Raw genomic sequence first — 19,796 nt, 5'->3', positions numbered from 1 at the left:
AGCGAGAATCAAGAACAGGGGCGAGATTACCTTTGAGAGGGATGGCTTTGAGCCCGCAGCGATGCACCAGATTTAAACCATCACCCACAGCTCCCGCAAACCAAGTTCTATCACCGCGCGACAGAGCCCACAGCTTGATGAATGAGCCTTAAATAACCATCATTATATTCAAATCCTTAAAGAAAAGTTATTAAATCTTCTTTAAGGGGAATAGTCATGTTTACTTATCTCCAACAATGACCTCTCTTGTGTAAGATGTTACAACTCTTCCTATTTAGAATAATCAGAAACAAATGAGGGGCAAATTACAGAAAACATGTAAAATAAAATTTAGGAATGAAAACTAAAAACTAAATCCTATGTAAAAGATGGAATACTAAATATTAAAAATAGGCATAAGTGATCTCCAAACACTGGTAAATTTAAGTCTTTGAAAATGTAAAAAAGATCCTCACTTCTGAAAAGAGAATGCATGCATTAGTTGAAGATTCCGCATTAGTTGAAGATTTCAAATGGCCCTGAGTTTAATAGATGAAAGCTAAATTATCAATTAATAAATCAAAGGCTAAATACAAGGAAATCTCATATTATTAAATTCAAAATTTAAATAACTATATAAAAATTTGATACTAATCAGATTTTCTAAACAGATTTAAAACTTCAACTTCATTTAAGCAATCTCTATAATATAGAAATAATATTGACAAAATAATTTTTTGTTATAAACTATAGAAAAGAATTTCTATTTGAATTCCATAAAAGTAATGGTTCACCTACAACACTAATCATGGTGATTAGCGAAGATTTGTCTATATGCCAGAAGTGTGTTTTAGACTTTTTTAAATGCTTTTAAATATAGAATTTACTTTTGTTTCAAATTTTGTAATATAGAAATTTATGTCATGTTTTTTTCTCCGTGTTTTAGATTTTTTAAAATATAAAATTTACCTTTGTTTCAAATTCTGTTATTTAGAATTTTTTTATTTTTTACCATGTTTTATTTGTGGTAAACCAACTATTCTAGTTTTTACCATGTTTTATTTGTAGAAATTAAGTAAAATGGTTGTCATTTTCCATGATATAAATAGACTATAATTTGCAATCTGTGCCCTCTGCTTCAATTAAAGACTATAATTTGCAATCTCTGCCTTGTGCTTCAATTAAAGACTATATTAATTAATTTAACTTAAAATTAAATTGTTCAAATTTTTACTTTCATAATGGCGTTTTTTATTGAATTGGGGAAAATACAATTTTTATTCAGTTTTCCAGCGATATGTCGAAAATACAATTTTTATTCAGTTTTCCAACTATATTGCGAAAATAATATAGCTGGAAATACAATTCAAAATGCCAGCTAGCCGACTCAGGAAGAAAAACCCAAGAGTTACACTGCCGACACATGAAGAAAAACCCAAGAGTTGGAAATAAAGCTCCGTCCACCCCATTTAAATATGTATATATCACCACTACGATTGAATTGGTGCTGCACTCTCACGATTGAGTTGTATATCACCACTACGAATTGAATCGGTGCCGCACTCTCACAGGTTGTGCGAAGGAAGGAGTTGATTACATTGCAAAATCGATATATCTGCGACCAAGAACCAAAAGATCAAAACATAAGTGGTGGGTTTATTTCGATTGAATCGATTTTCTGCCGTGAGACTCGCAGAAATGGCAGTTGTTAAAGTCCAACCCGTAGAACAACACGCAGTTGTTAATGGCAGTGAAGTTATTAATAATGGGCGAGAGAATCATCAAGTTATTAATAATGGCAGTAACAGTAAGGAAGTTATTACTAATGGGGGCAGCGAGAAAGCGAATGAATCAGTACGGCCCAAATCTCTGTATGTGGGGGATCTGGAGCCCAATGTTAGCGACGCCCAGATTCAGGAACTTTTCCAGCAGGTTGGCCCGGTGGTCAGTGTTCGCATCTGCAGAGATGCCATGACCAAGACTTCTCTGGGATACGGCTATGTCAATTACAGCACCCCTGAAAATGCCACAGAGGCTTTACGCAGCTTGAATTTTACACCCCTTAATGGAAAGCCTATTCGGATAATGTACTCACACCGTGACCCCACTATCCGCAAGTGTGGGTCGGCAAACATATTTATTAAAAATCTTCACAAAGCAGTAGACAATCAAACCCTCTATCACAAATTCTCTGTGTTCGGACCCATTCTTTCTTCCAAAATTGCAACAGATGCATCAGGGCAATCCAAAGGATATGGATTTGTGCATTTTGAGCAAGACGAAGCAGTGCAAGATGCAATTAAATGCATGAATGGTACTTTGATAAATGACAGTCACATTTATGTTGGCTCATTTATGAAAAAGGAAGAGAGAGAACACACGAAGCTGGCCAGAAAGAAGGATAGAGAACAAATGAAAAAGGAACGAGAGCTAGAGCCAGAGCCGGAGCAACAAACAAATGGAAAAGGCAAGTTTAAAAATGTTTTTGTTAACAATTTATCAGAGTCAATGAATGATGAGGATTTAAGGAAATACTTTGATGAGTATGGAACAATTATCAGTGTGGCAGTCATGAGAGATGAAGCAGGAAAGTCAAAGTGTTTTGGATTTGTTAATTTTGAGAATGGAGATGATGCAGCAAAGTGCGTTGAGAGTTTAAATGGCAAGAAAATTGATGGTAAGGAATGGTACGTTGGAAAAGCACTGAAGAAATCTGAATTGAGGGAGCAATCTGGAACAAATCTTTATTTAAAACATTTGGATGATAGCATTGATGATAACAAGTTGAGAGAACTGTTTTCTATTTATGGCACAATCACTTCATGCAAGGTAATGAGGGATTTTCATGGACACAGTAAAGGTTCAGGATTTGTCTCATTTTCATCTCCTCATGAAGCATCCCGAGCTTTGGCAGAAATGGATAAGAAAGTTGTCCTGGGCAAGCCTCTTTATGTTGCTTTGGCTCAACAAAAGGAGGAGAGAAGAGCAAAGCTACAGTCTCATTTCTCTCAACAAAAAGAGGAGAGAAGAGAAAAACTATGGTCTCATTTCTCCGAGTTGCCTGATCCAATTGACATGGAACCAACAGCTCGTGCCTATGTCCCCATGTGCAATCCCAAAGGTCCTATATCATATCATCCAATTGGTATAGTACCAACTCCCAAAGATCATACATTATCTCATCCAATTGGCATGGTACCAACTCCTCAACGTCCTATATTATATCATCCAATTGGGACAGTACCACCTCCTGAATGTCCTATATTATCTCACCCAATTGACATGATACCACCTACTTTTTCTCGTGGAAGAAGTTATGGACTAAACCAACCAATGTTTGATGTCCCCATGTCCAATCGTGGAAGTTATGGACATGGCCGACCACCTTCTCCATCATAGTTACATTACTACTCTTTAGTGTTTAATTATATTTTGATTGTAATATATATGTGTTTGGTCTCATTTTAGTCTTAGAAATTGATATTTATACATTATATTAAGTTGGCCCTTGGATTTATTTCTTTGAGTTAAAATAAAGACTCTTAACAATTAAAGTGAAGATTTTTTAGTAGCGATTTTTTTGTTAAATTTTTTTCCTTAGTCTTGCATCATATGTTTACATGCTTTGGGGATGAGTGGGTTCTAATTTTGACTTCTTGCTTGTGTAGAAATCCATAACTATGGAATATTTTTGGTTTGAATTACATGACCCAAATTCTACCATACAAGACTGGCAACTCCACTATGGATTAGTTGTGAATATGAAACTTATGTGTGTGTGTTTGTGTTTAGACATAACCATTTCAAATTTGAAATTTCAATCCAAATTTTTTTTGTTTGTTGTGAAAATTGATGGCAAAGAATGGTACGTCGGAAAAGCACTGAAGAAATCTGAATTGAGACAACAATCTGGAACAAATCTTTATTTAAAACATTTGGATGATAGCATAGATGATAACAAGTTGAGAGAATTGTTTTCTATTTATGGCACAATCACTTCATGCAAGATAATGAGGGATTTTCAGGGACATAGTAAAGGTTCAGGATTTGTCTCATTTTCATCACCTAATCATGCATCCCGAGCTTTGGTAGAAATGAATAAGAAAGTTGTCCTGGGCAGGCCTCTTTATGTTGCTTTGGCTCAACAAAAAGACGAGAGAAGAGCAAAGTTGTTATAGACATTTTTGTGCCTTACATCATTGAGCATGAAATGTCAATAATTAAGGGATCCAAAGTCCCTAAACATGTTGTTCCTACCCCTAGAGGGACAAGGCCAACAAACCACAGCAATTCACAAAAGTTCTCCACCTGAAAACACTCAAAAACAAGCCATTTCTGGATCATGTCAACTGCTCCACTGAGCATCTACGCTGAATGTCAACTGCTCCACTGTCTACCTGCGCTAAATGTCAACTGCAAAGAAGGCTACCTGCGCTGAGCATAACTGGACAAGTGGCAGACTCATTTCTCAAGGTGTCAATGCCCAGGAAGCTTCCAAAATGACACTTGGATCAGAGAATTCGACTGGTGATGAGTAAGAGGTTCCAAATCTCCAAGTGGAAGCAAGAACCTCCAAGTGGACTCAAGAACTGAAGTGGGAGAGGACACTAGTCAGCTCCATGCCAGCCTCAAGCTGACTCATCCTTTCTCCAAAACTCCTATATATAGATCTCTCTCATGAGGTCATGGGAGGATGGAATATTGTATTTGCAAAGAATTGCTGTTGGTTTGTGGTTAGATCATTGGGTGTTTATGCTTTGAAAGGGGCTGAAGAAGGAATTCTATTCTGCTGGGAAGGAGATGCTGGGTTGGAGCCCTTTGGGTTGTATCTCTTCCTGAACCTTGTTTATCAATCAATAAAGCTTCTTGGTTCTTTCCTATATGCTGGTGTTTATTGTATGATTTTCATTAGCGTATTTGATTTACTTCTAATCCTGAATCATTTATGAATATGTATATTTGCCTTTGTATTGTGTCCTTCTCTTGTTGCATGTAGTTGTTCTCTTGTCACAGGTAGCTGTTCTCTTGTGATCTCGTGGGAGCAAAAGCGAGGAGGCAAGTAGCTGTGGACACACAAAGAGGAGAGGATCTAGATCGAGGGACAACCGAAAGATAACGGTAAGTCTACCAATCTCCTCTCTTTCATATTTCATAAAGGAAGAAGCCGAAGTAGCTGTGTTCGTTTGTTGCTAAGGTACTGTCACACCTTAGGTGGATAGGATCGTCCTGCATAGGCATTTTTCCCCACAACAAATTGGTGACTCCGCTGGGGAAGAACTTTGTTTTAGTCATTTTGTTTGTTTGCATCATTGTTTACCTCATAGACTTAACAACAACAATCGAACTGCTTTGCAAAGTAGAATGTTGCTGCTTTGATCCTTCACTGGGTTTTTGTCTATGATCTCAACAATGGACTCACAAATGATTTGATGATCCTTTGTGATAGTCTTTAGTACCCTCTCAAAGCATCCCTCTGTTTATACCTTGCTTGTGTTTCTGATTTGGCCTGAAACAGTTGATTTTTGAGCATTTTATGACCCGGAAACCAAGAGAAACGAGAGTTTCTCCTTTCAGCGCAGACACTGTGAAGGCAGTCTGCATTTCAACGCAGGTCCCGTGAAGGCTACCTGCGCTGAATGTCAAACTGACAGTGTTACACCTGCGCTGAACCAATGTGGCCTTGTGCAGCTGGGGTTCCTTGTTGTCTTTTGCCCTGTTTGATCTCTGTTTTTGCTGCCTTTAACCAGCATAGGTACCACATCTGAAACCCCTTTTCTTTTCTTGAATTCCGCCTCATTTTTTTACAAAAAGACTGTAAGTGTTTTTATGTGTTTGTGGCGTCATTTACAGTTTTCCTTTGCATGAGCGAAATAGTCATCCTGTAGCCTTGATTCAAATCTGATTGATTGATTGATTGTGATCTTAGGAGAGAGTTCATTGGCTGTTTGCAGTTTGATTATCATTTGCTTTTGCTTATTGGTTTGAATTTGTCACTTTTAAGTGTCGAAACAAGTATTTCTTTCGAAAAATCGCAAAGTGATTGTAATCTCTTCTACCCTTGCTGATTTTGGAGAAAGTAAACTTGTTTATTTTCAGTCATTTAAAAGCAAATTCAAAGTTGTACAAAAAGCTTTCTTTGTAGGCATTTATACTAAGAAAGTGAAAACAAACACCTGCATTGTGCATTTGCATTTTGATAAGTTTGCATGTGTGATTTAGGAAGAGTGCATTAGAGTGTACTGATTGCTCTTTGAGAAAAGATAGTCGCTCTCTTTTCCCTTAGTAGCTAGGATTTTCAAAGTTGAAAAATTATAAAGCTTGCTTATCATCTTAGACTACATTTAGGAATTTGTACCAATACATCTCGTGGTGATCCTGAAAGACAAACTTTAAAAAGATCAACTTAAAATATATTGAATGAACCTAACAACGCTTTGCAACATAACGCACAACATAGAGGTCTAGGTAGAGACGTGTTCTGGCGTCGTTAAACGTAGTGACTGTCGATCTCTAAGAAGGTGGGTGATTCCTCCTAAGGGACGATTGCACTAATACAGACTTGTGCTCCCACGTACCGTCGCGTATATATTGGGAGACCCCTATAGGCATATATCCTTTATCCTTAGGAAGTCGTGTCGGCCGCCCTACTGATCGCAATGCAGTGAACACAACATTCACGAAGATCGACCACCCGTACCGTAAAAAGTATTATGTGGTTTTGCGAAAGGTTTGGCACACCCTCTGTCTAGATCTCCAGAGCAGTTTCTTTTGGCCTTTTTCAGACTCTATAACAGAAAAAGTCCATCCGAGCATTTGTCACTTCGGGCTCGTTAAAACATCGAAGGAGACTAGAGTCATCTTTAGCTTTTTCTCGACTCTTTAAAAGTGAAAAAGCAAGTTGTGTCTAAAAGCGTCTAATAAAATTCATTCAATTCGGAAACATAATTTCCCCTTTTTGTATTTTAGTTGATCGAGTAATCCGCAACCGTGGAAGAAAGTCAATTGAAACCCCGTCATTCGCGGAGGCTTGCGAGTCAACCGTCTTTGTCTCCGGAATCGAAAACAGTACGGACAAAGCGAACTCGTTTAACCGGTTCAAAATCTCCCATTAAAGTTAGAACAAGTGTTCCGACAACATCTGAGATTCCGGTTACTCCAAACATTTCTGGAAACCCTGCCTCTATTGAAGAATTTCAACAGCCACAAAGGGACAGTAACACTGATCCTAGTCTGAGAACAAATACTTGCATTACTGAACCAGTTCCATCTGTAACCGGTCCAGAGAGTATTGTTCCTCAAACAATTGTCGTTGTCGAAACAACCCCTTCTTCGGCACCAGAAATCTTTTACGGACCTGACGGTCTTCCTCTTCCACCTGGTTTGATTGCGATAGAGGAAATTGTAGAGGACCCGCAAGCAAGTACTCCAACTCATTTTGGAGTAGGGGTCACTCTTTTTCCTACAACATCAGAAGTTTGTCCATCACCAGTGGAAGTTCCTGTAGAATCGCTAGTCAATTTATTGGATAGACTTAAAATGTCTAAGCAACCATCAACATCTAGGACTGTGTCGAACGACACAGCGATGGCAGAACTCCCTGCCGCCACTCCGACGATGTTTGTCGGTGTACCATCTGTCCCAACTAGCTCTCAACAGCTAGAAGGAGTCCACCCAGGGACTATTTCGACAGTGTGGTCTGTTCCAGTTTGTTCTTCCGGAATAATATCCGGTAATTCTTATGTTGAAACTAGACAAATTGATCCCTATGGAGGTCAATTTGGGCCATCCAGTCCCCAAGGGCAAACCATACCCTTGAGTTCCGGATTGCTACCGTATGGGGGGCAGTATGCCCTTTCATTACCCCCTCCGGGAGGATACCCATACGGCAGTTCTCAACCGTATTCAGGTTATACTGGAGTTTCGACGAGTGGCTGGGTACCTATGCTACCCCAATAGCCAAGAGTTGTGTATTCTATGCAACAATGTGTACCTGTATCGAACATCCTGACGACGCCAGCTATTGTAACAGTGTCGCAAGTTCAAACGATGCCTATTGTGTGTCAACCTTAGATCTCTCAAGTTGTAATGCAACAGCCCCTTGACCCTGTGACACAACCACAATCGCCAACTGCCGGGACGACACAGGTCCAAACGGGTACAATTACCCCACATCTTGGTCCGTCGGTTAGTATAGCACAGCAAAACATGGCTTCACAACCATGGCTAGTGCAATACCAACAGCCACAATTCCAGCAGGTGTACCAAGGATCTGAGCAACAGATCTTTGCGAATAGTGGACAACCGTATATTCAAAACGGGTTAAACCAACCACTTTACAGTGGTCAAGTCCACCAGCCGTATCAATCATACCAACATCAATTACATTATGCTGGTATGCAGAGGCCTACTGCTCAGGCGATTCCATCGTATCCTGGGTACGCCTCGCCAAACCTGAATCAACAGTTACCATTCGTGGCAACTTTAGAATTACCAGATTTACACCGATTAACGAACGATCTGATTGCTTATGCCCATTGGTGGCCAGCGATTCCTCACAAGCTTCCATCGGACATTCCTAAATTCAATGGAAATCCAGGCGAAGACCCGTCGAATCATGTGATGACTTTTCATCTGTGGTGTTCGTCAAACACCATGAATGATGATTCGATAAGGCTTCACCTTTTTCAGAGGACATTGACGGGTCCAACGGCTAAATGGTATATTGAATTACCTAGAGCCTCTTTCGACAATTTCAGTTCTCTAGCCACGACTTTCTTAACCCATTTTCAATTACCTATAAGGTATGAAACTGGAACTGAAATCTTAACCAATTTCAAGTAGACGACGGCCACACATATATCCGATCATATACATGAGTGGCGTCGTCGTCGCAGAATGGTGAAGACTTACGTTCCAGATCAGCTATTAGCTGAATGGTTTATAAAGTTGCTTCTTCCTGCTATAACAGAAGATGTGGCCAAGGGGGGAGTCGTAACAGAGGAGCAAGTTATTGCTCGTGCACAGTATCTAGACTTAGTATATACTCAGTCTGGCACGCTCTATGACAAGATACCTGACGCCCCTAGACCGGAATTTTCAATTCCTCCTCCTCCTGGATCAAATAGTGACTCTCATGCCGGCGATGGTGTGATTGGCACTGCAAATGCAAAGTCGACAAGGGATTCGTCTAAGAAAGCCCGTAAGACTCCGAATCAAAATGCAAATCAAGAAATTCTTGCTTCGGAAATAAATGCCATATCAGCTGATAAAGGCAAAAATTCCAATCAACCAGGGAGCAAGAAAAAGCAAAACAAAGGGAAGAAGAAGAAACAGGGTGAGTCATCCCCTGAGAAAACTTCTTCAGACCCTCCTAAGAAAGGGAAACCAAAAAGTCCATGTTTTATATGTGACGAGGATCATTGGACAGGGAATTGTCCATACAAAGATGAACTTAAGAAGTTCTTCAAAAGTTCACACACCTCAGCTGTGTTAACTGATCCGTTTCCCAATCAAGGTCAAAATCTGGTTGATAGAGGAAATGCTTCCCCGTCGCAAGTGCTAATGTTATCGATCTCTAAGCAACAAAATGATGCTTTGATTTCGACAAGGAACAAAGATTACGGGAATCCACCGGTGTCGAACGACAAAGGTAAAGATCAACCTGGTAGTTCGACAACAACTTCGACAGAAGTTGTACCGCCCATCATTCCTGAGTTAACAATAAAACCGCCAAAGGGAGTAGTACACAAGTCGACATTTAATCCTCGCGCCAGGGCGGCGCAGCATTATAACATAGTGGAAGATTTGGCCCAATCGCCATCCGCTATGTCGACTCTTGAGGTACTACAAAATTGCCCATCCCAAAGGCAGGCGTTGTTATCGGCTATTGGTGGAGTGGATCCTAAGGATTCCAATCTTGTATCCTTTGACCACAAAGGATATGATCCTCAGTTACCAGCTCAACTAGCTTTCCTTATCCAAGTGAAAGCCCTCAACAAAACTTTTCACCGAACAATTATTGATGAGGGGGCATCTACATGTGTCATGTCGATGAGTTGCTGGAAAACTCTCAGATCTCCAACCTTGTCGCGATCTTCGACGACATTAAAGGCATTTGACGGAAGGACGTACACCCCGTACGGCATCCTAAATAACTTGAAGGTTGAACTAGGAGGAAAAAAAGTGGAAATTGATGTTGAAGTCATCGATGGCAATCTTGACTATAACATCCTACTGGGAAGACCATGGATATATGCCATGGCAGCTGTAGTGTCGACTTATTTTAGGAAGATCGCATTCCCGTTTGAAGGAGGGATTACGGTCGTCGACCAACAGAACTTCCTCCCTAATGGTGAACAAGTTACAGGAAGCATTCCCATGATCCATGGGAGCGACCATTCAATTCAAGATATCGGAGTAGGACTATTGAAAGACCCCACAATGATGGGAGCTTTCGCGCTACCATCTCCTATCTATATAGGAAATATACCGTTTGTAGCAACCTGCAACATGATATCTTCCACGAAGGTCGCAGAAGACAAAGTCGACATGGATCATTCAATGGTTTTGCCCCCAAGCCCTATAGAAATATTGTAGCAATCAATGTTTCGGGCATGGGAGGCGAACCCAAATCAACGCTTGTCAAGCGTTTGGGTAGATAGGTCTAGAGAATATGGTACCACATTAGATCCTTGGTCAAAAGTGCATGGGACTGACGAAGGGATCTTACAATCAATGTTGATTGAGGGGGCACCATGGAATGATCACCACCATCGTTCCCTTCTTCCAGAGTGTGAAGAAGATACTCAACACGACCTTTACCACCCTTCAGTTTTTGAATTCCTAATAAATACTGTAAATACGGTGGATTCCGAGCAAAACTTATCCAATATTGAAGAGACTATAGCCATAAATATCTCGACTAAACCAAATGTTGTAGAAGGTTGTTCCCCTTCAGAACTGGAAGTATATAACGCTCCTTTTCGCGAGTTCAGAGATGTCTTTGCTTGGTCATATGAAGAAATGCCAGGCATTGACTCGAGTATTGTTGAACATGAAATTAAAATGTATCCTGATATCAAACCAGTAAGACAACAGCTTCGGCAGGTACACCCCAAGAAAGTCGCTGCCATTAAGGCAGAAGTTGAGAAACTTCTCCATGCTGGTTTCATCTACCCGGTCCCTCTAACCGATTGGGTATCGAATATTGTCCCCGTTATGAAGAAACAAGGGACGATTAGAGTGTGTGTCGACTATAGGGATGTAAACCAAGCTTGTCCAAAGGATAACTACCCTACACCCTTCATCGACCAGATAATTGATGAATGCGCCGGATGTGAAATCTTTTCATTTATGGATGGATTTTTCGGGTATAATCAAATAAATATCCGCCCACAGGACCAGTCAAAGACTACATTTATTTGTCCGTGGGGCACATTCGCTTATCAAAAATTACCCTTTGGTTTAAAGAACGTAGGGGCGACGTTTCAGAGGGCAATGAATTATGCCTTCCATGACATCAAGAACATCGTTCAACCATATCTCGACGACCTTCCGGCTCATTCGCAAAAGCGGACTGATCATCCACAGCATTTAAGAGCGATATTTCTACGTTGCCGACAATACAAGATAAGACTCAACCCGCACAAATGTGTGTTTTGCGTCGGGTCTGGTCGTTTACTTGGCTTTGTAGTCTCTAAGGATGGGATTCGTCTCGACCCTTGCAAGGTTCAGGCAATCATTAATTTACCTCCACCTTCAAATTTGCTTCAGATTCAGAAACTCCAAGGGAAAGCAAACTTTCTGAGGAGGTTCATTCCAAATTATGCAGAACTTGCTAAAGGTTACACTCGTCTTTTGAAAAAGGATGTGCCTTTTGTCTGGGATCAGGTGGCGCAAGCTTCCTTTGATGCTCTAAAAGATTCTCTAGTAAGAGCATCATTAATGTATGCCCCATACTATCAAAGAGATTTTAACCTGTATCTGGCTGCAGCGGATACGACCATTGCGATGGTTTTAGTACAAGAAGTCGATGGAATTGAACATCCTATATATTATTTAAGTAAAAACTTAAATGATACAGAAAGTAAATATTCTTATGTTGAAAAACTAGCGCTTGCAGCTGTTCAAGCGATTCAAAGGTTTTGACATTATGTCCTCTTTCGGAAAACTACCATTTTATCAGATTGCAACCCCATGACTTACATACTGTCGTGACAGTTGCTGGGGGGCAAGTATTCAAAATGGATAGCGATCCTTCAAGAGTTTGATCTGGAATTTGTAAAATCCAAATCAAAGAAAGCTCTAGTTTTCGCGGAATTATTGTGCGATCTCCCATCGTCGTCCAACGATGAAACATCGGAAGAGTCAATCGTGGATGAAAATTTGTTTCTGATATCTACAAGCGATGAGTGGTATGGAGATATCATAGTTTATCTCCAAACCCAAAAGTTCAGGCCTAACACCTCTCACTCTGAACAGAAACGTATACGATACCAAGCTAAAGACTACATGATCGTCGGTGATACGCTTTACCGTCGTGGTGTCGATACAGTTCTGAGGAGGTGCCTTACCCATGAGGAGGCCGAGAAAGCCCTGAACGAGTGTCATTCAGGCGCGTGTGGGGGGCATCAATCTGGATATGCAACAACACAAAAAATCTTACGAGCAGGATACTTTTGGCCAACCATGTTCAAAGATTGCATAATCACAGTCAGAAGTTGCCATGCATGTCAGATTTTTGATAGCAAAACCAGAAGACCACCCGCACCTTTACAGCCAATAGTTGCTGTTGGGCCTTTCGCCAAATGGGGCATCTATTTCATGCAATGTAACCCCACCTCGACCGGGGGGCATGGGTATATTATAGTCGCCGTTGACTATTTTACCAAATGGGCCGAGGCGATGCCTACATTGGACAACACTGGTGAAACAGCTGCCCTTTTCTTTTTCAATCATGTAGTCGCAAGGTTCGGCGTACCACAGGCTATAGTTACAGATCATGGATCGCATTTTCGCAATCACATGATGGTTGAATTAGCTGCCAAGCTAGGGCTATCTCATGACAGCTCTACCCCGTATTATCCGCAAGCCAACGGACAAGTTGAGGCAATCAACAAGGTCCTGAAGCGTATGTTGCAAAGGATGATCGGGGTTCACAAAAGAAGGTGGCACCTAATCCTGTACTCAGCCTTGTGGGCTTACCGAACATCGGTAAAAATGCCACTGGGTTCACACCGTTCCAATTGGTGTATGGCCTGGAGGCAGTCTTACCAATCCAGTGTGAAATTTCGTCTCTTAAACTCGCAATTGACCTCCTCCCTGGAACTTCAGAAGAAGAGGCCCGTTTCTTGGAATTAATCCAATTGGATGAAACCCGTCGTGACACCGCTCTGGTTAACGAAGCCCATAAGAAATGAGTCAAGGCACAGTTCGACAAAAATGTCAAACCCCGTGTCTTCTCCGAAGGTGACTTGGTCTTGCTTTACGACCAAGAATCTGACAAATTGGGAGCAGGAAAATTTAATTCTTTATGGATGGGCCCCTATATTGTTAAACGAGTGTTAGCAAAAGGAGTCTACGAGTTGATGGATTATGACGGAATCCCACTGACGCAACCCTGCAACGGGTTGTACCTCAAGCGTTACTATGCCTAAATAGTAACCTGAGTGCTTTTGTTGTATTTTGTTTTCGCTAAAGTGTTTGTTCCGGTAGAGTAATCCGCCTTTTTTCCATTTGTTGCAGATGTCAAACTTTTCTGAGACATGTGTGGGATATGCTGACGGAGCGAGTCGTAGTTCGCAGAATCTATCCTCCGCAGCCTGGGCCATTTTTGATCCAAGCGGCGAGTTAGTGAGTTTCAGAGGTGTGTGTATTGGGCAATCAACGAATAACATCACTGAGTATAGCGCATTGATAGAACTCCTCTTTGATGCCATCGCCCATGGTATACGCCGACTAATTGTCAGGCTAGACTCACAACTCGTGATACTACAACTCAATGGTATATATTATGTCCGCAATCCAGCTATTTATCGTATGTTTCTAAGGGTTAAGATTTTGGAAAGACAGTTTGATTTACTTCAATACCAACATATTTCCAGGAACTTGAACACATTAACCGATTCATTAGCAAACTATGTATTAGATAGACATTTGCGACATTTATAAAAAGAAATGCATCAGTGTTATGCAAGTGGATCACGCAAATCAACCAGAATAAACCTCGAAAATCAAAATATATAAAAGCTGTTTATCGTTTATACATAATGTTCTGTAACCAAGACAAAAATTGGTCGCATGACCCAAAAACTCAAAAGTGCTAGGGGGCACCCTAGCCTAGTGGTGCTCATGATAGCACGTCACGGCCTGTGCAATCATGCGCAAGAGACGAGTCCATCGTCTAGGCACACCAGTAGTATGCCGCTGCAACTGTAAAGGTAACTCATCGATCCGTACATCCGGAATACCGAGAGTAAGGCTCTCAACCTGCTCCTGCACAGCTGTAAGGGTCTCAGCGTCGTCAAGGTCGCGAAGAATGACTCTCCCAACAGGCTCCACTGCCGGGGCAGCAACTGGCGGTCTCGAACGAATTGCTGGACGAACAGGACCAACATCTGCATGCACCCAAAAGTTTGATTAAAAGTCTTGACAGAATAAAGCACAGCAACATTGTGAATAAAAATAGTAAACAGTGATATGGTCAAAGAGTTTACCAATAGCGCCCCACTGTTCGCCATCCGGTAGCACCAAATCCGGATCACCTCGGAAATCCATACCCACATATGGATACTCGGAAAATACCATCTCCTGGCACTCAAACCACCTGAAGAAAGCATCAGTGAAAGTAATCTGAGGTTGACCAGCATGCCTAGACATGTGATCGACCCACCTCTGCATGCGTGGCTCGGTCGGAGAAGGCAAGTCGAGTACAATATACTGAGGCTGCATCAGTGGGATTTTCTCCAAGGTGAAGGCAGTCAGAATAGAACCAAATCCAAAGTTCTTCAGCTTCCCGTCCTTTACCTTGGTCAATTGACTTTTCATCTGAACAAGTACTGCATCACACCAGTTGAATACTTTCGGTTGGAAACACTCCAAGGCGTGCTGCACATAAGACCTGTTGGCAACATGTAGAGATGCACTACCGGCCATCCTACCAATAGTATACAGAATGGACCTGAGAGACCTATCAGTAATCTCACGGATAACAACCTTGCCGTCTCTGCTCAGCTGGGAACCTTCCCTGCAGTACTGGCAAACATAGTCTCTCACAGAGTCATTCCCCCGGGCCGAACCTGACAAAGAAACGGGGGCACCCCGCCTTGACAACCCAGTCAAGAAGTAAATGTCTACTATGGTCAAGGGGATGGATTTTCCCCTAATCTGGAATACTTGGTTGATGGGATCCCAAGCATCAAGCATATACTGCAGCAAAGAAATCTGTGCTCTCATGCTAGAGATACGGAAAAACTTCAGCAGGCCACAGTTCCGCAGAGTGTTCACCGTGACAGGGTCATGGAGAGCAATCATATCTTCTTCTTCATGTTCTCGTTCTCGCCATGTAAGGGACATTTTGCTCAAATGTTCCTGCAAAACAAACAAGAGAATGAGTAAGATCCTGGATTTGATGAGAAACTGGCAAAATTTCATCAAAAACTGTGCAATAGGACTGTTTTTCTATGATCAACGCAATTGGCAAGTGTCCTACCTGCGTTGAAGGTCAAACTACCTTAAGGCAGCTTGACATTCAACGCAGGTTTCGAATGGACTACCTGCGCTGATGGCAGAGCGCCCTAGCAAAACCCCAGGGGCTCAGGAGAACAGGAAAACAGGCACAGAATGGAAAAATCAAACCATGAAAAGAAAGAGCTAGGGTTTAGCTCCTACCTGGTCCAAACGGCGCCGAGAATCGTCCACAGAATCTCCCGAAATCAGCTGATGAAAATCGAGGGGGAAGAGGCACCTCCAAAGCTCCAACAAACCAAATGCAAATGAAATGGTAAAATGAGAGGTAAAAACACTTTTTAATGGCTTTTTACGTAGTTCAAAGCAAAATATTAGGGTTTTCATCTCATGATTATGTATTTCTAACTAAGTTTGATGCAGCAATTGAAAATGCAATACTATCCTTGAAAAGAGAAAAGCTAGTAATGGTAAAAAATCAAAATTTGACCATATAATCGAGCAGTTTTACCGCGGAATTTATGCTCGTTAAAAAATAGAAAAGCGAGATCCGAGCAGTTTTAGCACATAGTTCATGCTCGTTAAAAAATAAACATAAGATTGAGCAGTGTTTTGGCGCATTCAAGCTCGTTAAAAAATGAACCCATCCCGGTAAATAACCATTGAAGTATGTAACATGATCAACCATAAAAGCCTTGGTCGTGTTTGTGTACCGTCACCTCCACTTTTCATTTGGCCGATCGTTTACCTCCATATGATTGTTTACCCATTTTGAGGAACAGCTGCGACGAGTGATTTCACCTAGCCATCCTTGTGACACTGCCGTGATTGGAAAATTCCAACCTGTACCTGGAATTAGCTGCTATGCCTGTTCATCACTCGTTCCTCAGAAGACGAGTCTTGTTTAAGCTCTTTTCAACTGACTCTTGAAATATGAAAAGATTGCCGAGTTTTGGCCTTCCAGCTCGTTAAACGACCGGAAGAGCTATCCCTCCTCTAGATTTTAATCTTTTTGGACCTGAGGGATTATTGCACAAAAAGATCGAGCGCTTGTTTTGTTCGGCTCGTTAAAACTATCGAAAACTCATCCCTTCTGTATTGTTTTATACTTTTTCGGACTTAAGGGATTAGATGACGAAAAAGGAATTTTGGAGTTAACTTTATGTGCCTTTTCAGACTCTCTAAAAATGAAAAGGACCGAGTTTTCTTTGTCGTTAGACTCGTTAAAATCACTAAATAGCGACAAACTTGTCTTTAGACGAGAACGAGTTTCACTATCGCTAGGCTCGTTAAAACATAGCGATGGGCTTGCCCGAAGGGCAGGTTATAGAACAAGCATATGTTATCCTCCTCAAGCTTGACAAAAATAAAGAGGTACTGGTCAGCAATGACTGGGGAAAAATTGGGAAAAATCAAGAAGTCTTTGATGGTAGCAGGTCGCTCTTGAACATGACACTTTTCCTCCGTACCACATCGGGTTGGGTTGTTTCATTCACCGGTCACATCACCATGGTCTTTGCCACACCATCCATATTTGGGGTAATGCTACCAATCCATCGCATCAGTGTCGCCAGATGTTCAAGAGAAGTCGTTCAGAAAGAGTCAACCAGGTCCCATCCACTGCCATACATTATCCTTCATCCGTTTCATGACCGCCACCCTGAATCATATATTACAGATCGTTTTCACCTCCATTAAAATCATTAGCTTCGTTCCGTGTCATTGATGTGGGATTCATTAAGGCCCTCCTTTGACGGATCGCTTCTTGTCGACATCAGCTCATTATCCAAGAAGTTGATCTAGGAACACCCCCTTCAGTACTTTGAAGCTTGCATGCCTCAATGGCAAGTTTCTCACTTCCGGCGACAGGTACACATCAATGACCTTCGACCAGAAGATTTTGCGTGGTGTTCGACGCCAAGTCCTTTATTCACACCACGTGAATTGTACTGCAGTACCTTGAGGGTCATTATCATGATCGATGATTCCTCTCGTGCTTGTTAACGGTTTACATCATTGACCGGTAATCAAGTGATGTCTTTCCATGTTCGACTTCAGCGCAATTCTCACATGGATCGACTTGTACTTAGAGTGAAGATCGAACGAGATTGAAGACCCCGGATCTAGTTCCATCCATCCGGGCTGCGATATATATTCAGGAAATATAAAGACATTTGACATGTACATCATTGCAGCAGATGATCATCCTACTCAAAGGATGATAGTTTCGCCAAAATTATCAGTCTACCATTAGACGATCGTCTGTTCTATGTACCAAAACGTATTTATAAAGCTGAGCATGGGAATGCCCGCCTCAGCTAGATCATGAAAGCTGTATGAATCATAATGTATTGTATTGTATCTTATTACAGGTCTCCTCCCAGCAAATGGATGAACTTCGGACTCCCCTGGATAAAGCATTTCACCCGATAAATGGCCTCATACTTTAGGGGGCAACTGTTATAGACATTTTTGTGCCTTACATCACTGAGCATGAAATGTCAATAATTAAGGGATCCAAAGTCCCTAAACATGTTGTTCCTACCCCTAGAGGGACAAGGCCAGCAAACCACAGCAATTCACAAAAGTTCTCCACCTGAAAACACTCAAAAACAGGCCATTTCTGGATCATGTCAACTGCTCCACTGAGCATCTGCGCTGAATGTCAACTGCTCCACTGTCTACCTGCGCTGAATGTCAACTGCAAAGAAGGCTACCTGCACTGAGCGTAACTGGACAAGTGGCAGACTCATTTCTCAAGGTGTCAATGCCCAGGAAGCTTCCAAAATGACACTTGGATCAGAGAATTCGACTGGTGATGAGTAAGAGGTTCCAAATCTCCAAGTGGAAGCAAGAACCTCCAAGTGGACTCAAGAACTGAAGTGGGAGAGGACACTAGTCAGCTCCATGCCAGCCTCAAGCTGACTCATCCTTTCTCCAAAACTCCTATATATAGATCTCTCTCAGGAGGTCATGGGAGGCTGGAATATTGTATTTGCAAAGAATTGTTGTTGGTTTGTGGTTAGATCATTGGGTGTTTATGCTTTGAAAGGGGCTGAAGAAGGAATTCTATTATGCTGGGAAGGAGATGCTGGGTTGGAGCCCTTTGGGTTGTATCTCTTCCTGAACCTTGTTTATCAATCAATAAAGCTTCTTGGTTCTTTCCTATATGCTGGTGTTTATTGTATGATTTTCATTAGCGTATTTGATTTACTTCTAATCCTGAATCATTTATGAATATGTATATTTGCCTTTGTATTGTGTCCTTCTCTTGTTGCATGTAGCTGTTCTCTTGTCACAAGTAGATGTTCTCTTGTGATCTCGTGGGAGCAAAAGCGAGGAGGCAAGTAGCTGTGGACACACAAAGAGGAGAGGATCTAGATCGAGGGACAACCGAAAGATAACGGTAAGTCTACCAATCTCCTCTCTTTCATATTTCATAAAGGAAGAAGCCGAAGTAGCTGTGTTCGTTTGTTGCTAAGGTACTGTCACACCTTAGGTGGATAGGATCATCCTGCATAGGCATTTTTCCCCACAACAAAAGCTACAGTCTCACTTCTCTCAACAAAAAGAGGAGAGAAGAGAAAAACTACACTCTCATTTCTCCCCGTTGTCTAATCCAATTGGCATGGAACCGACAGCTTTTGCCCATGTCCCCATGTGCAATCCCAAATGTCCTAGATTATCTCTTTATGTTGCTTTGGCTCAACAAAAAGATGAGAGAGGAGCAAAGCTACAGTCTCATTTCTCCAACAAAAGGAGGAGAGAAGAGAAAAGCTACAGTTTCATTTCTCCCAACAAAAAGATGAGAGAAGAAAATAGCAAGAGTCTCATTTCTCCGAGTTTCGTAATCCAATTGACATGGAACCAACAACTCGTGCCCATGTCCCCATGTGCAATCCCAAAGGTCCTATATCATATAATCCAATTGGTATAGTACCAGCTCCCAAAGGTCATACATTATCTCATCCAATTGGCATGGTACCAGCTCCTCAACATCCTATATTATATCATCCAATTGGGATGGGGATGGTACCACCTCCTGAACGTCCTATATTATCTCACCCAATTGACATGATACCACCTACTTTTTCTCATGGAAGAAGTTATGGACTAAACCAACCAATGTTTGA

At 41.5% G+C, this 19,796-nt stretch overlaps 1 pseudogene; it reads left to right on the top strand.

Annotated features, from left to right (window-relative positions):
* Positions 1-1,677: 1,677 nt before the first annotated feature.
* LOC149246713 (polyadenylate-binding protein 8 pseudogene) lies at positions 1,678-3,378 on the top strand (annotated as a pseudogene).
* Positions 3,379-19,796: the final 16,418 nt, after the last annotated feature.

The sequence above is a fragment of the Pinus tabuliformis genome, chromosome 7 (genome assembly GCF_031772625.1).
Source record: "Pinus tabuliformis cultivar Carrire ecotype Pingquan chromosome 7, CPIR1, whole genome shotgun sequence".
NCBI classification, from domain to species: Eukaryota; Viridiplantae; Streptophyta; class Pinopsida; order Pinales; family Pinaceae; genus Pinus; species Pinus tabuliformis.
The sequence above is the reverse complement of the archived record's forward strand: the minus strand, read 5'-3'. Positions and strand labels throughout refer to the sequence as shown.